This window comes from Heterodontus francisci, chromosome 28, assembly GCF_036365525.1.
Source record: "Heterodontus francisci isolate sHetFra1 chromosome 28, sHetFra1.hap1, whole genome shotgun sequence".
Lineage (NCBI taxonomy): Eukaryota > Metazoa > Chordata > Chondrichthyes > Heterodontiformes > Heterodontidae > Heterodontus > Heterodontus francisci.
The window spans coordinates 35,864,636-35,879,907 of NC_090398.1; the positions used below are offsets into that span (position 1 = coordinate 35,864,636).

At 42.4% G+C, this 15,272-nt stretch overlaps 1 long non-coding RNA gene across 1 annotated transcript; it reads left to right on the top strand.

Moving 5' to 3' along the window:
- Positions 1-5,345: 5,345 nt before the first annotated feature.
- Positions 5,346-8,964, top strand: LOC137345325 (uncharacterized). Its single transcript, XR_010968572.1, has 4 exons — positions 5,346-5,440; positions 6,778-6,898; positions 7,773-7,970; positions 8,862-8,964. It is a non-coding gene; the product is annotated as an uncharacterized lncRNA (long non-coding RNA).
- The last annotated feature ends 6,308 nt before the right edge of the window (positions 8,965-15,272 follow it).

Here is a 15,272-nt window from a genome sequence, read left to right on the forward strand (position 1 = left end):
GCTTCTGATGTACTGCGAGTGTATGACATGAAGGACAGGTAATGTTCCACCGTTTCCCTCTTCAATTTTTATTTTGGCTCCTTTTCGATGACCCCGTCCGTCCTTCAGATGTCATATATTTCCTGACTGCACATTTTCAGAGCAGAGAAAAAAGACTGATGTCAAAGAGGTCAGACTTATCCAATCACGAACATCAACATCCATCTTGCTCATTTAAATCTAAATCCAGCAGCACTGCCCTTGGAACATTTTTCTCTATTACTTGCAGAGCATCTCCTTGCTGCATCCTGTTTTGAACAAAAAAAAATCATCTTGCCATTTCTTTGGTTCGATCAAGCAACAGCTGGACGTGTGGTGGGGCAGACATTGGATATTGAGGTTTCACATTAAAGTCGTGAGAGAAGATTGATAAGGCTAATTATTGAAGGCTGTATTCTTTACAAGGGCCATGTTTAGACAGGACCTGGGGTAGCTGACACAGCCTTCACTGTATTGGGTTGATTCTGTAACCTGCCCGTCAGTCCAGTGCGATTGCAGCAGGACCAGCCTGGTCATGTGACCCTGCAAAACAGTGAGAGGGCGAGGCTTGTGCTGGCTGCTGTGTGATTGGCTTCTGTTCTTTTCGTGATGTCACCTGCAGACAGGCTTTAACCCCTGGTTGCAATTCATCAGCTGGAGTTACCATGGACAGGAGCTGGAGTTGGAAGCTGACCCTGTGAGTGAGTTTAGTCCATATAAATAGGAGAAAGTATAATGTTAATTTGAACAACATTTTATGAATGACAAAGATGGTGAAATTAAGCATAAACAGAGTAGTGTAAACGACAGTGAAGGCAAGAGTTCCTAGAGTATGTTCAGGAAAATTTTCTCCAACAGAATGTTGTCAGTCATTGTATCATAAGGTTTAGACTGACTGTGGAAAAGGACAAAGAGCAATCCAGTGTAAGAATAATTAACTGGGAGAAGGCCAACTTCACGGGGGTAAGAATGGAGCTGGGGTGAATAAATTGGAGTCAAATGCTGACAGGAAAACCAATCGATAAACAATGGGTTACGTTCAAAGAAGAGATAGTTCGGGCACAGTAAAGGTATGTTCCCTCGAAGGGGAAAGGTAGGGTAAACAAATCTAGAGCTCCCTGTATGTCAAAAGAGGTAGAGATTAAGATAAAGAAGAAAAAGCGTGCTTATGACAGATGTCAGGTAGAAAATGCTATTGAAAATCAGCCTGAAAATAGAAGATCCAGAGGGGAAGTGAGAAAGCAAATGAGAAAAGCAAAGAGAGAGCATAAAAAGAGACTGGCAGCTAGCATTAAGGGAAATCCCAAAGTTTGCTATCGGCCTACAAATAGTAAAAGCGTGGCAAAAGGTGCAGCGGGCCCGATTAGGGCCCAGAAATGGGATTTACACATGGAGGCAGAGGGCATCGCTGAGATATTAAATGAACACTTTGCATGTGTCTTCACCAAGGAAGAAGATGCAATCCAGGCAATGTCGAAAGAGGAGTTACGTCGGACACTAGATTGGTTTAAAATTGATAAAGAGCAAGTATTAGATAGTCTCTCTGTACTTAAAGTGGATGAGACACCAGAACCAGATGAGATGCATCCAGGTATACTGAGGAAAGTGAGGGTGGCAAGCGCAGAGGTACGAGCCATAATTTTTCAGTCTTCCTGAGACTCTGGGGTGGTGTCAGAGCACTGGAGAATTACAAGCGTTACACCATTGTTCAAAAAAGTCGGTAAAGATAATCCCAGTAACTACAGGCTAGTCAGTTTAACTTCGGTGGTGGGAAATCTTCTAGAAACAATAATTTGGGACAAAATCCATCGTCATATGGACAAATACGAGTTAGTTAAGGAAAGCCAGCTTGGATCTCTTAAAGGGAAATCATGCTTAACTAACTTGCTTGAGTTTTTTTGAGTAGCTAAAACAGAGGGCTGATGAGGGCAATATAGTTGATGTGGTGTACATGGTCTGTCAAAAGGCGTTTGATACAGTGCCACATAACAGACATGTGAACAAAGTTATAGCTCATGAAATAAAATGTATAGTGGCAAAATGGATACAGAATTGGCTGAGTGACAGGAAACAAAGAGTGGCAGTGAATGGATGTCTTTTGGGCTGGAGGAAGGTTTGTATTGGAGTTCCCCAGGGAGCAGTGTTGGGACCCTTGCTTTTCCTGATATATATTAATAGAACAAAGAACAAAGAACAGTACAGCACAGGAACAGGCCATTCGGCCCTCCAAGCCTGCGCCGATCTTGATGACTGCCGAAACTAACAACTTCTGCACTTCCAGGGCCCATATCCCTCTATTCTCTTCCTTTTCATATATTTGTCAAAAGATGTATCTTAAACGTCGCTATCGTATCTGCTTCCTCCACCTCCCCTGGCAGCAAGTTCCAGGCACTCACCACCTCTGTGTAAACAACTTGCCTCGCACATCCCCTCTAAACTTTGCCCCTCGCACCTTAAACCTATGTCCCCTAGTAACTGACTCTTCCACCCTGGGAAAAAGCTTCTGACTATCCACTCTGTCCATGCCGCTCATAACTTTGTAAACCTCTATCATGTCGCCCCTCCACCTCCGTTGTTCCAGTGAAAACAATCCGAGTTTCTCCAATCTCTCCTCATAGCTAATGCCCTCCAGACCAGGCAACATCCTGGTAAGCCTCCTCTGTACACTCTCCAAAGCCTCCACGTCCTTCTGGTAGTGTGGCGACCAGATTTGCACGCATTGATCTAGAAGTGGGTGTACAGGGCACAATTTCAAAGTTTGCAGATGATACAAAACTTGGAAGCATTGTGAACTGTGGGGAGGATGGTGTAGAACTTCAATGGACATAGACAAGTTGGTGTAATGGGATTATAAGTGGCAGATGATGCTTAATTCAGTGAAATGTGAAGTGATTCATTTTGGTAGGAAGAACATGGAGAGTCAATATAGAATAAAGGGTACAATTCATAAGTGAGTGCAGGAGCAGAGGGACCTCGGTGTATATATGCATAACTCATTGAAGGTGGCAGGACAGAATGAGAGACCAGTTAAAAAAAAACATTCAGCTTCCTGGGCTTTAGAATTAGGGACATAGAATACAAGAACTGATATAAGACATTATTTCGGCCTCAGCTGGAGTATTGCATCCAGTTCTGGGCATTGCACTTTAGGAACGATATGAGGTTATTGGCGAGAGTACAGGAAAGGTTCACGGTAATGGTTCCAGGGATAAGGAATTTCAGTTATGATGATAGATTGGAAAAGTTAGGACTGTTTTCCTTGGAGAAGAGAAGGCTGAGAGGTGATTTGATTGAGGTATTCAAAATCATGAAGGGTCGGAAAGACTAGATATGAAAAAACTTCCCACTCATGAATCGATCGAGAATGTAAAAGTAATTTAAAGTAATAGGTAAGAGAAGCTGAAGCAACATGAGGAAACCCTTTTTCAATCAGCGAGTGGTTGAGGTCTGGAATGCGCTGCCTGAGAATGTGGAGGTGACAGCTTCAATTGAAACATTCAGAAAGGAATTGTACTGTTATATGAAAAGGAGGAATGTGCAAAGTTATAGGGAGAAGGCGGGAAAATGGTACAAAGTGAATTGCTCGTTCGCAGACCCAGTGCAGGGACGATGGGCCGAATCGCCACCTTCTGTGCTTGTATGATTCTGAGAGAGGGATATCAGTAGAGACAGATAGACAGAAGGAGACTGAGAGACAATAGAAGAGAGAGGAGGGGATTGTACGAGTGTGTGAGAGAGCGGCCTCTGAAACTTTTAATTTGATCCATTCTCCCTGTGATATTGAAAGTTATTGGTTCCTGTGAGATGAATGAAGATGGTCCATCCAATAGCTATATGGATCTCAGAAGGTTCAATATAAATGGTGCTCCTTTGTAAAATGTCCTTACGACTGCATTCTGGCATCAATCAAGAAAATTAAACTTTGAACGCAGAATGCATACAGAGGGATTAAAGTGTCTCTCGTGGTGGAGACAAAATAAAACCATGACAGTGGATGAAGGCATCGCCTCATCATTGTGAGGAAAGTAAACACAATAAGAATCCTTCCGAGCTGCAAAAGGGATGGTGGGTGAGGTTATGGAACTCGCCAGTCTGTATGAAAGCAGTTACAGTTAAAAGTCTGCGAGTTGGATCTTGGAATGGAGATGCTTCTCGGCAGTGAGACGAGCTGCCTTCTTTTGCAGCTTCTGCTAATGGGGACACCCTTAAAGCTCTAAGCTGAATGGCATGGGATTCAACGCCTTTCACTTATAATAAAGTTGTTAATGTGGGCCAGTCATCTGAATACTCCAACTGGAGTAGCTTCATGGCCAATAATATGGAGTAGGGGTACTACCTGACATGTAACAGTGGGATCACCAGTTACAATGTTATAATAGAGTCACCAACAGCCATGTTGGAGTATGATGACCACCAGCAATTTTAGAGTAAGGTTACCATCAGTAATGTTACAGTAAAATCACCACTTGCAACGTTAGAATCGGGTCACTATCGGGAGTAGAATCACCACCAGCAATAATGGAGTGGGCTCGTCACAAATAATGTTACAATAGGGCTGCTAATATTACTGTTTTGTAAAGGTCAACAACAATACAATTAGAATAGATTCACAATCACTGACGTTCGGGCAACGTAACTACTATTGATGTAAAAGGATCACCACCAATGATGTTAAAGTAGGGTGATCGCCAGTAATGTTAGTACAGGATCACCATCATTAATGACAGGATGTGGTCATCACCATTGATATCAGTGTATAGTTACCTTCAGTTATGTTTGACTGGGGGCAGTATTAGTAATGCTGAAGTAGGGCATCACCAGTACTGTTGGTGTGTGGTCACTATCAGTAATGTTAGATTAAATTCGTTACTGATAATGTCTGAGTAGATTAGCAACAGTAATGTCACACTAGCATTACCATCATGAAGGTTAGAATATGATCATTACTAATAATGTTAGAAGTGAACCACAATCCACAATGTTATTGAGAAGTCATCATCAGTGATGATAGAGTCCAGTCATCGCTACTAATCATCCAAGTGTAGCATAAATCTAAATTCTACAATGAATCAGTGAAGATTTAAAAGGCTTCTAGAAAACAAAATAGTTTCCAGGTGCAATGTTTCGTTGAGCGTTCAGAGGGCATGCGCAGCATACATTCCCTCGAGAACTACTTGCTGTTGATATAATTTAATGGCAGTAGTTGCAAGGACTGAGCGGCACAATTTCCCCATGGCTTTCCAGTTTGTGAAGTGACTGTAACAAATGCTAATTATTGTGTCACCTCATTTTCTCACTTGGGCACGGATTGTTCTATAAAGGGGGAGCATTGATGGATTTCGGATATAGTGCTGTCAGAATTACGAAGCTGGACAGAATTCGCACCTTCTTCGACAAAATGCAGCGGCCAATAATTCTACAGGTAAAGGACGTTTACTACCCTCTTATTGCTACCTTTGGTGCCCCAGGTAAGTCCTGTTGTCCAATAGCTGTTGATTATCTCACTGTTAATGGTTATTTAACGGATCACGAGAATGTCTTTACTGCAGAGCCGGAATGTCAGTGGGAATTTCACCAGATTGAACAACGGGTGAGGCACTGTTCCAGTTGGCGTTTCGTGAATATAAGGCGTTTAATTTTCTCGTTATACTGCGGGAGGGCAATGTTGTTACCGTTTCTCGCCAACAGCTCACAGACGAATGTGTTCCTTGGAGTCCAATGTAATTATTTTTTTTGTAGCGTTATTCCTTCTCTTCTTCAGTTGACAGTTCTTCGGACTACAGGCAAGTCCAACTAAGAGAGATTGGGAAATATTTTTTTTCTAACGATTGCAGCTCAGGGAGCCACTCCCCTTCCCTCGGCTGAAATAACCTTTCTTCTTCCACCAGCTCCCGCTCCGTTCCCGAGCAGCTCCTTCGAGCCATTAGAAATGGAAAACGTGCCGAAGATTGAAGTAAATTGAATGTTTTGTCTCAGCTAAAAGTTCTTTTTGAATTCATGTCCTTGCAGTAATGGTTTGGAAATTGTACTGAATACTGCAGACATCTGATGCTGTTAGCGAGATTCCTATCTCCAAATAAACTGAAGAAGCTAATTTAAAACTCCATCTGTCGCCGCATGGGACCGCACTGGTATCATATCAAACTGGGCTGCAGAATCAAACGGCCCAAGCCTCATTGCAAGATGGCTTTACTGTTGAACAGAGGAATAAAATATGTGTTTGAATTTATGTATGGAAATCCATCAATTTATTGACAGCTAAATATTAACAATTTATAAAGCCATCTAAAGTTTCCCTCGAATGGACTATTATTTATAACAGTACTGTCTGTCTCTGTGAGGTACTCTGGCTTGACCTGGGCCGCAGATTATAGTAATGGAGCTCAATTTGCTGTGGAAATTATACCGGGAGAGAAGAATGATGGACACTGATCTGATAATTCTGGTTTACACTCCCGCCCAAAGCCAATACACCCTCTGTGACTGGCTGGTGGTGGGGGTTGCTTTCCGTTGCCATTCATGCTACGGCCTCTGGGCAAACCTCGTCCTGTGGCCTTGATATGGTCTGAATGAAGTATGCTGGAAGGGTAGTGAGATTATAATCATTTATTGGTTTGAAAGAAAAGCTGTCAATGCTTGTCAATATTATAAATAAGATTCAGTCTAAGTACAAACACACATATGTCATTTTGCTCACAACATGCTCTAGAAAGTGTCTGCCTGTCTCCGTAACTTAAATCTTCTCCCTATTTCTTGCAGCAAACCTATTGACAATTGTCATTCTCTCCAGAGGAAATTGCGGCCTCTCCAAGTGTATTTCTGTCTACATGGTGGCCATGGCAACAGCAGATCTACTGGTCATGCTCTTTAATATAATCGGGTATAATATTTTGAGTAAACGCTTTCCACATTCATTCCTCTCCTACACTGCCGTCTGTAAGTTCATGATCTACATGCTTTGTACCAACCACGGTATGTCGATGTGGTTTACAGTCTCCTTCACATTTGATCGACTTGTCGCTATATGCTGTCAGCAGTTAAAAAGAAAGTATTGCACCGTGAGAACTGCAGCGGCAGTATTAACAACCCTTTCCATCCTGATATATTCACAGACCATCCCCTTTTGGTTTGTGTACGAACATAAGCAAATAATTAACAATATTCACTGGTTTATCCGCCCCAGTGTGGCTTTTATTTCATCGCCTGCAGGTGCAGCGTACCTCCTCTTACAGAATATCATTTATACATGGCTTCCCTTTGCTCTGATATTACTGTTAAACGTTTTGACAGTCAGACGTATTTTAATAACCAGTAGAGCGCGCAGGGGACTCCGGGCTCACAGCAGTGAAAGTCCGAGAGATCAAGAGATGGAGAATAGAAAGAAATCCATTATTTTACTGTTCACTGTATCTGCCAGTTTTATATTGTTAAATCTACCGTCTGCCGTGAGCCATGCAACGAGCAGCATAGCCGTGCATTACCGACCCGATTATACATCTCCTGCATACATCGCCACTCAAACCGGAGTTATGCTTCAGTATTTGAGTTCCTGCACAAATACGTGTATTTATGCCGCTACTCAAACTAAATTCAGGGAAGAGCTGAAGAAGGTGATGAAATCTCCGTGGACACTGGCTGTGAGATTGTTTTCAAAATGAAAAAAAGAATCCAAGCAAAACGTCCTGTCCTAACTAGAGTTTAGTTCGACCCCGTGTTCAGTTTTAGAATGACATTCTTTATGTTTTACGGAATAGGATTGTTGTTATGAAAATGAGCAAGTATGAGAAAACATTGCTTACATTTTCTGCCGTGTGTTTGATGTCTTCTGCTTTCCCCGGATGAACAGAATCGTTTCCTGCTAAAGCAGCGAATATTCCTCTCAGTCTTCAAAGATAATATTCAGGATTGATCTTCAGCAGAACAGCGTTACCATCCTCAGACCGCAGGCACTGGTATGAGATACATCTGTTTAATTGAATGAAAATGTTCCCTTTAGTGAATAAACAATGTATTACAGTCGTGGCTATGGGAAATGGTTCTAAGTTTTGGTAAGAATATTGCTGACTCTGGTCTCCCCATCAGATTCACCACCATTGTAACCTGGACCAGTAGAATGGGCCACTGTCTCCTGATACAGGGCTGGTGCTGGAAGACTGGAGAATTGTAAATTATACATACTTGTTCAAAGAATGGTGCAATGATAAGCCCAGCAAATACAGGCCAGTCAGTTCATCTCGGTGATGGGAATGCTTTTAGAAAAGATAAACCGGAAGAAATTTAACAGCCACTTGGACAACTGTAAATTAATCAAGTAAAGGCAGCAAGGATTTGTTAACGGCAAATCGATTTTGACTAGAGTGGATAAATATATTGATCTCGTGACCGAGAGTAATGAGGGTAATGAGGTAGATGTGGTGTACATGAAATTTCAAAATGCTTCTGACAAAGTACCACAAAACAGGTTTGTGAGAAAAGTGACAGCCCATGGAACAGTGGCAGCATGGATATAAAGTTGGCTCCGTGGCAGCAAACAATATACCGGTGGTGGTTGCTTTTCGGGCTGGAGAGAGGTATAGAGTGGGGGGTCCCCAGGGGTCAATGCTAGGGTCACTGCTATTCTTGATATATGTAAATAACTTAGACTTGGGTGTGCAAATCAACATTTCAGAGCTTGTTGAGGACATGAAACTTCGACGTACTGTGAACTGTGAGGAGGGCAGAGAGAGATTTGAAGAGGACAAAGGCAGTCTGGTTGAATGGAGAGACACGTGGCAGATGAAATGCAATGCAGTAAAGTCAGTAAAGTGCAGTTAAGGTATTTAATTGTTAGTTTTCTCTGGCAGATGGTTGTGTTCTTGCTTTTGCTGAGCAGAGAAGAATATATTTGAAAGCTTGCCCTCTACTGGAAACATCAAGTTCATCCAGCAGAGATTGTAATCAAACAAGTTCAGACCCTCGGATCTAAGAAAGATAACCAGAAAGGAGAGGAAGGATGTGTATCGGATTTCTCATGCTGGATGATCTTGGGAATCGCTGTGTGCAGTAGTGCACCTGAAACAACCAATCTGAGACATGCATGATGAGGATGCTCCGAAGAACGGGCCCAAAACATGGCCTGTCACGCTGACAACACCATGACAAGAAATCTGTACTGTGGCTCTGGGCAGTTTAATATGTAAAGACCTGGGTAGGGATCTGTGCAATTGAATACTTCGAGATGGTCATATGATGTTGATGAAATGTTGTTTAGAGATGTCCTTAAATATTCTAAAGCCAAGTGATTGGGACACTTTGAGCTGATGGTTAATCATACTGTGCTGAAGTCTGACAATATTATGCTGTGTTCTTTTCTTTATATTTTAGAATTATCAATATTTAGTCTTTGCCTATTAAACAGGGAAGTATGTTACCCTGAAGTACCATTGGATTCTTAGACCAGGACTGAACCTACAGTGGTCAGTTTCAGGAAGTGAGAAGCATAATTGAAAACTTGCTGTTGTATTCCGATTCATAAATTTCAGAGAACGTCAATCAATGGAAATCTTGTGCGAAGGTCCTAGTTCTGCAAAGGAAAAATATGTCATACTTCATCATTTGAATTGACATCAATGATAAAGAGACAAAGTTAGATTGATAATTTCACCTTTCACTTCATAGAGTTGCAATGATATCGACCAAAATTGAAAGTACCGGTGAGATAGAGAACTAGCGTTATAATATTGGTTAGACCAATGTAAAAACAGCTCGTTCAGTAAGGAAGATTATCATAACTCATAAAGAATAAGTAAATTAAATTCTCCTTAAATGAAGCTGAATTTTAACTTTGATATAATAATGTAACACAGAATGGTCTGGAATTCCACATGGTGGACTGAGAGAAACACATCAAAACGATTAGTTTGTAATGAACATTTGAATTTTTTAAAAGCCGAAGGCACTGAATTCAGAATGGTCGCAATATTTAATCCCCAAGCATCCGTCATCTAGTGTGGCTGTAATTTATACATTTCACCTCTATGTTTACATACTATTGCATGTACTGAGTGCTCAATAAACAAATGTAATCTCACTCCTATATTCCAGAAACTTATTAAAAGCCATACACCCAGCACAAGACTTACTTTAAATGTGAATGGGCTCCATTTAATAATGGCTGCATTTGCTGAAAACGCAACCACTAGGTGGCGCGGTACTGGCGGATGCGCAAATGCAGCCTCGTCACTACCATGTCTCAGGCAGCTTCCAGTCAGACAAATGGCGCTGATCAATTTGTCACAAAAAAAAATTAAAGCCAAACGTCCTCAATGGCTGCAATTGCCGCTTCCATCTCACCCCCAACATTACCCCACTCCTTCCTGCCATCACGCTTCTCTTCAACGTTACCTCCCACACCCATCTGCACGCACCACCACCACCACCCCGCCCCGCCACCCCCACCTCGCTGCTGCCTTCCCTCAGCTGTTCACTGGAGGCCTTGCCACTTCCCCCGCCGCCCTTCGGCTGCTCACTCCCGCATTGCCGCTTCAGTGATTCATTCCCTGCCACTCTGCTCACGCTCTGTGTTTTCAAGCATCACTCCGTGAATATAATTTTATTCTTAACTTCTATAGTAAAGCATGGATAGATCTTACGAGCTGAGTTTTTGTTCTTCAATGGAACGTATTTTTTTTGAACAGTTTGAAATGTTTCTTTAAATGTTCCCACTGTTTTTTTTACCGCCATTGTGATTACTCCGTTTATCCAATCAACCTGAGTCAGCTCTCCCATCATACCTGTGTAATTGGCTTTGTCTAAGTTTAAGATTCTTCTTTGAGACTGGCGAATGTCACTCAAATTTAAAATGGAATTCAATTGTATTGTGATCACTCTTTCCCCAGCAGATCTTTTACTATGAGATTACTTATTAACGCTGCCTCATTGTGCTTCTGCACAGGGCAATAATGGTGATGGTGCTTTGATACTGCTGCTCAGCCATTAGCCTGTGGCAAGTCTAATTTATCCTGAATAAAATATAACCACTGTCACCAATCAGGTTATCACTTTGTATCATTTGGGAAGGGATTAAATGGTTAATTGACTGTTACTTCAAATTTCATCCACAGCCAAAGTCGTGATGACACAAAGATAGGTGGCATAATAAGCAACGTAGCTAGTAATATCAAATTACCAACAGTTGTGAATATAGTAAGTAAATGGACAATCTCTGGAAAGTGGATTTCAATGTAAAGAACTGTTTGGTGTCACCAACTTTAGACCTAAAGAGGATAGAACATGTAAACTCTAAATGAGTGATAGTTAGAAACAGTTGAGGCTCAAAGAGACTTGGGGATCTATGTGCAACAATTGTTAAAATGACATGAACAGCTACAGAAAATAATGAAAAGAGCTAATCAAATGCTAACCTTTTATATTGTGACGACTAGAATACATTGAGATTGAAGTCATGCTTCAGCTATGCAACGCCCTGATTAGACCATACCTGGAGAATTGTGAGCAGTTCTGGACACCACACCTGAGGAAGGATATATTTGTCTTGAGGGAGCGGAGGGTAGATTTACCAGAATTATACCTTGGGTCCAAGTTTAAATTACAAGGATAGATTACACAAACTGTCTTGCATTTCCTGGAATTTTGCAGGTTAAGGGGTGATTTGATTGAAGATTTCAAGAGATAAAGGGGAATTGATAGGATAAATAGAAACTCTGCTGGTTGGGATTCTCAGATTAGGCAGTATAGTCTAAAATTTAGAGCCAGGCAGTTCAGGACTAAAATTAAGGAACACTTCAACACATAAAGGATGGTAGAAGTTTGGAACTTTCTCACACAAACAGCAATTGATGATAAATCCGTTGTTAATTTTAAAACTGAGTCTGAGAGGTTTTTGTTTTCCAAAGATATTAAAGGAATCTGGGGCAAAGGTGGGCACATGGAGCTAGGTTGTAAATCAGCCATTTACCAGAATGGTTCCAGGGATTTTAGTCACAAGGTTAGGTTGGGAAAGTTGTGGCTGGTCTCCTTGGAGCTTGAGGGGAGATTTGATAGAGATAGACAAGATTATGACAGGCTTAGATAAGTTAAACAAGGAAAAGCTGTTCCCATTAATTGATGGTACAAGACCTAGGGGATACAAATTAAAGGTTTGGGGCAAGAGATGCTGAGGGAATGTGAGGAAGAACATTTTTACACAATGACCTGGAACCTGCTGCCCACAAAGCAGATAATTTCAAAATGAAATTAGATAGACTTCCAGGGTTACAGATATCGAGCCAGGAAGTTGGACTGACTGGATTGCTCTGCGAGAACCAGCATGGACTTGATGGGCCGAATACCTTCCTTCTGTGCTGTATATGACTTTATGACTTCATTGAATTTCGGAACAGGCGCAATAGACTAAATGATCTACTGCTGTTCCTTTTGTTCCCACTATATCTGGTCATCTCACTGGCCTGTCTACAATTGTCTCAACAACAAACAAAGTCATCTTCAATCAAATACACATATCCTTCACAACCCACTTCCAACACCACTTCTGCTTGTGTGTGTCACTGCACCAAACTCTCCCCTCAGTAATTTACTATTATAATTTTAAGTTACCAACTATTGGCTCGGCATTTGACATAATATTTCTATTGCTGTCGATCTACCCCTCCCCCAGTGATGACCCGGATCCCGGTAAATTCCTTCTGGTCCGACCTCCATCTTTGGGATTCAAATGTATCTGGTGCACAACTGGTTCAACCATCCATCAGTAGATCTGACTGAACCACATCAAACATTAACTTTATGTAATGGAGACATTCAGATAAAAATGCTTCGAAATCGCACAAGCAGCAGGTTTTAGTTTCAACAAGTTCTGATTCAACAGATAATTGTTTGAATAAATTGCCAGGAGTTCCTATGACTGAGAGCATGGGAAAATAAATGGGCTAATACAGTAATCATGGAGAATTCTAAATTTCATACAGAATGGTCAAACCATATTTGCAGTAATAATGTGGAGCATGAAACATAGAAACATAGAAAATAGGAGCAGGAGTAGGCCATTCAGCCTTTCGAGCCTGCTCCGCCATTCATGATGATCATGGCTGATCATCCAACTCAGTAACCTGTTCCCGCTTTCGCCCCATACCCTTTGATCCCTTTCGACGCAAGAGCTGTATCTAACTCTTTCTTGAAAACATACAATGTTTTGACTTCAGCTGCTTTCTGTGATCGTGAATTCCATAGGCTCACCACTCTCTGGGTGAAGAGATTTCTCCTCATCTCAGTCCTGAAAGATTTTCCCTGTATCCTTAGACTATGACCACTGGTTCTGGACTCCCCCACCCTGGTTTAATGAAGAGTGCAGCAGAGTATTCCAAGAGCAGCACCAGCCATACCTAAAAATGAGGTGGCCACCTGGTGAAGCTACAACACAGAACTACATGCATACGAAACAACGGAAGCAGCATACAATAGGCAGAGCTAAGCTAAGCAGGCTCCACAGTCCTGTCTGTCATGAATGGTGGTGAACAATTAAACAACAAACAGGAGGGGGCTCCACAAATATCCCATCCTCAATGCCAGGGGAGCCCAGCACATCAGTGCAAAAGACAAGGCTGAAACATTTGCAACCATCTTCAGGCAGAACTGCCATTGGCTGATTCATCTCGGCCTTCTCCTGATGTCCCCAGCATCACAGCTGCCAGTCTTCAGCCAATTTGATTCACTCCACCTGATGTCAGGAAACACCTGAAGGCATTCGATACTGCAAACGCTATTGGCTCTGACAATATTCCAGTAATAGTACTGAAGACTTGTGCTCTGGAACTAGCCGTGCCTCCAGCCAATTTGCTCCAGTACAACTACAAGACTGGCATCTACCCGGCAGTGTGGAAAATTGCCCAGGTATGTCGTGAATACAAAAGAACAGGACAAATCCAATCCGTAAAAATACTGCCTCATCAGTTTACTCTCAATTATCAACAAAGTAATGGAAGGTGTTGTTGACAGTGCTAACAAGCAGCACTTTCTCAGCAATAACCAGCTCAATGACACTCAGTTTGGGTTCCACGAGGACCACTCAGCTCCTGAGCATATTACAGCTGCAGTGCAAACATGGAAAAAAGAGTTGAACTCCAGAGATTAGGTGAGAGTGATTGCGCTTGACATCAAGGCAGCATTTTACCATTTGTGGCATCAAGGTGCCCTAGTAAAACTGGAGCCAATGGGAATTGGGGAAGCATTTGCACTCGGAGTCATGCCTAACACAAAGCAAGATGGCTGTAGCTGTCTGAAGTCAATCATAAAGGGTGGCGCAGTGGTTAGCAGTGCAGCCTCACAGCGCCAGTGACCCTGGTTTAGTTCTGGGTACTGCCTGTGTGGAGTTTGCAAGGTCTCTCTGTGACTGCGTGGGTGTCCACCTGGTACTCCGGTTTCCTCCCACAGCCAAAGACTTGCAGGTTGATAGGTAAATTGGCCATTTTAAATTGCCCCTAGTGTAGGTAGATGGTGGGGACGTGGTAGGGAATGTGGGGTTAATGTAAGGTTAGTATAAATGGGTGGTTGTTGGTCGGCACAGACTCGGTGGGCCAAAGGACCTGTTTCAGTGCTGGATCTCGAAATAAAAAATAAATAAATAAATCTCAGTCCCAGGACATCACTGCAGGAGTTCCTCAGGATAGTGTCCTCAGCCCAACCATCTTCAGCCGCTTGCACATCCCTCCACCCTAAAGGCATAGCTCAGATGTTCTCTGAAGGATGTACAATATTCAACACCATTCAGAGCACCTCAGATAGTGAGGTAGTCTGTGTTCATATGCATCCGCGGCACAGTGGCGCAGTGGTTAGCACCACAGTCTCACTGCTCCAGCGACCCGGGTTCAATTCTGGGTACTGCCTGTGTGGAGTTTGCAAGTTCTCCCTGTGTCTGCGTGGGTTTCCTCTGGGTGTTCTGGTTTCCTCCCACATGCCAAAGACTTGCAGGTTGATAGGTAAATTGGCCATTATAAATTGCCCCTAGTATAGGTAGGTGGTAGGGAAATATAGGGACAGGTGGGGATGTGGCAGGAATATAGAATTAGTATAGGATTAGTATAAATGGGGGGTTGATGGTTGGCACAGACTTGGTGGGTCAAAGGGCCTGTTTCAGTGCTGTATCTCTAAACATATCTGGGCAACATACAGACTTGGGCTGATAAATGGCTAGTAAGCTCCCCAGGAAGCTCCCTTGCTGTTCAACTCTATCCATGGCCATCTGCTCCCATTCCTAGTGT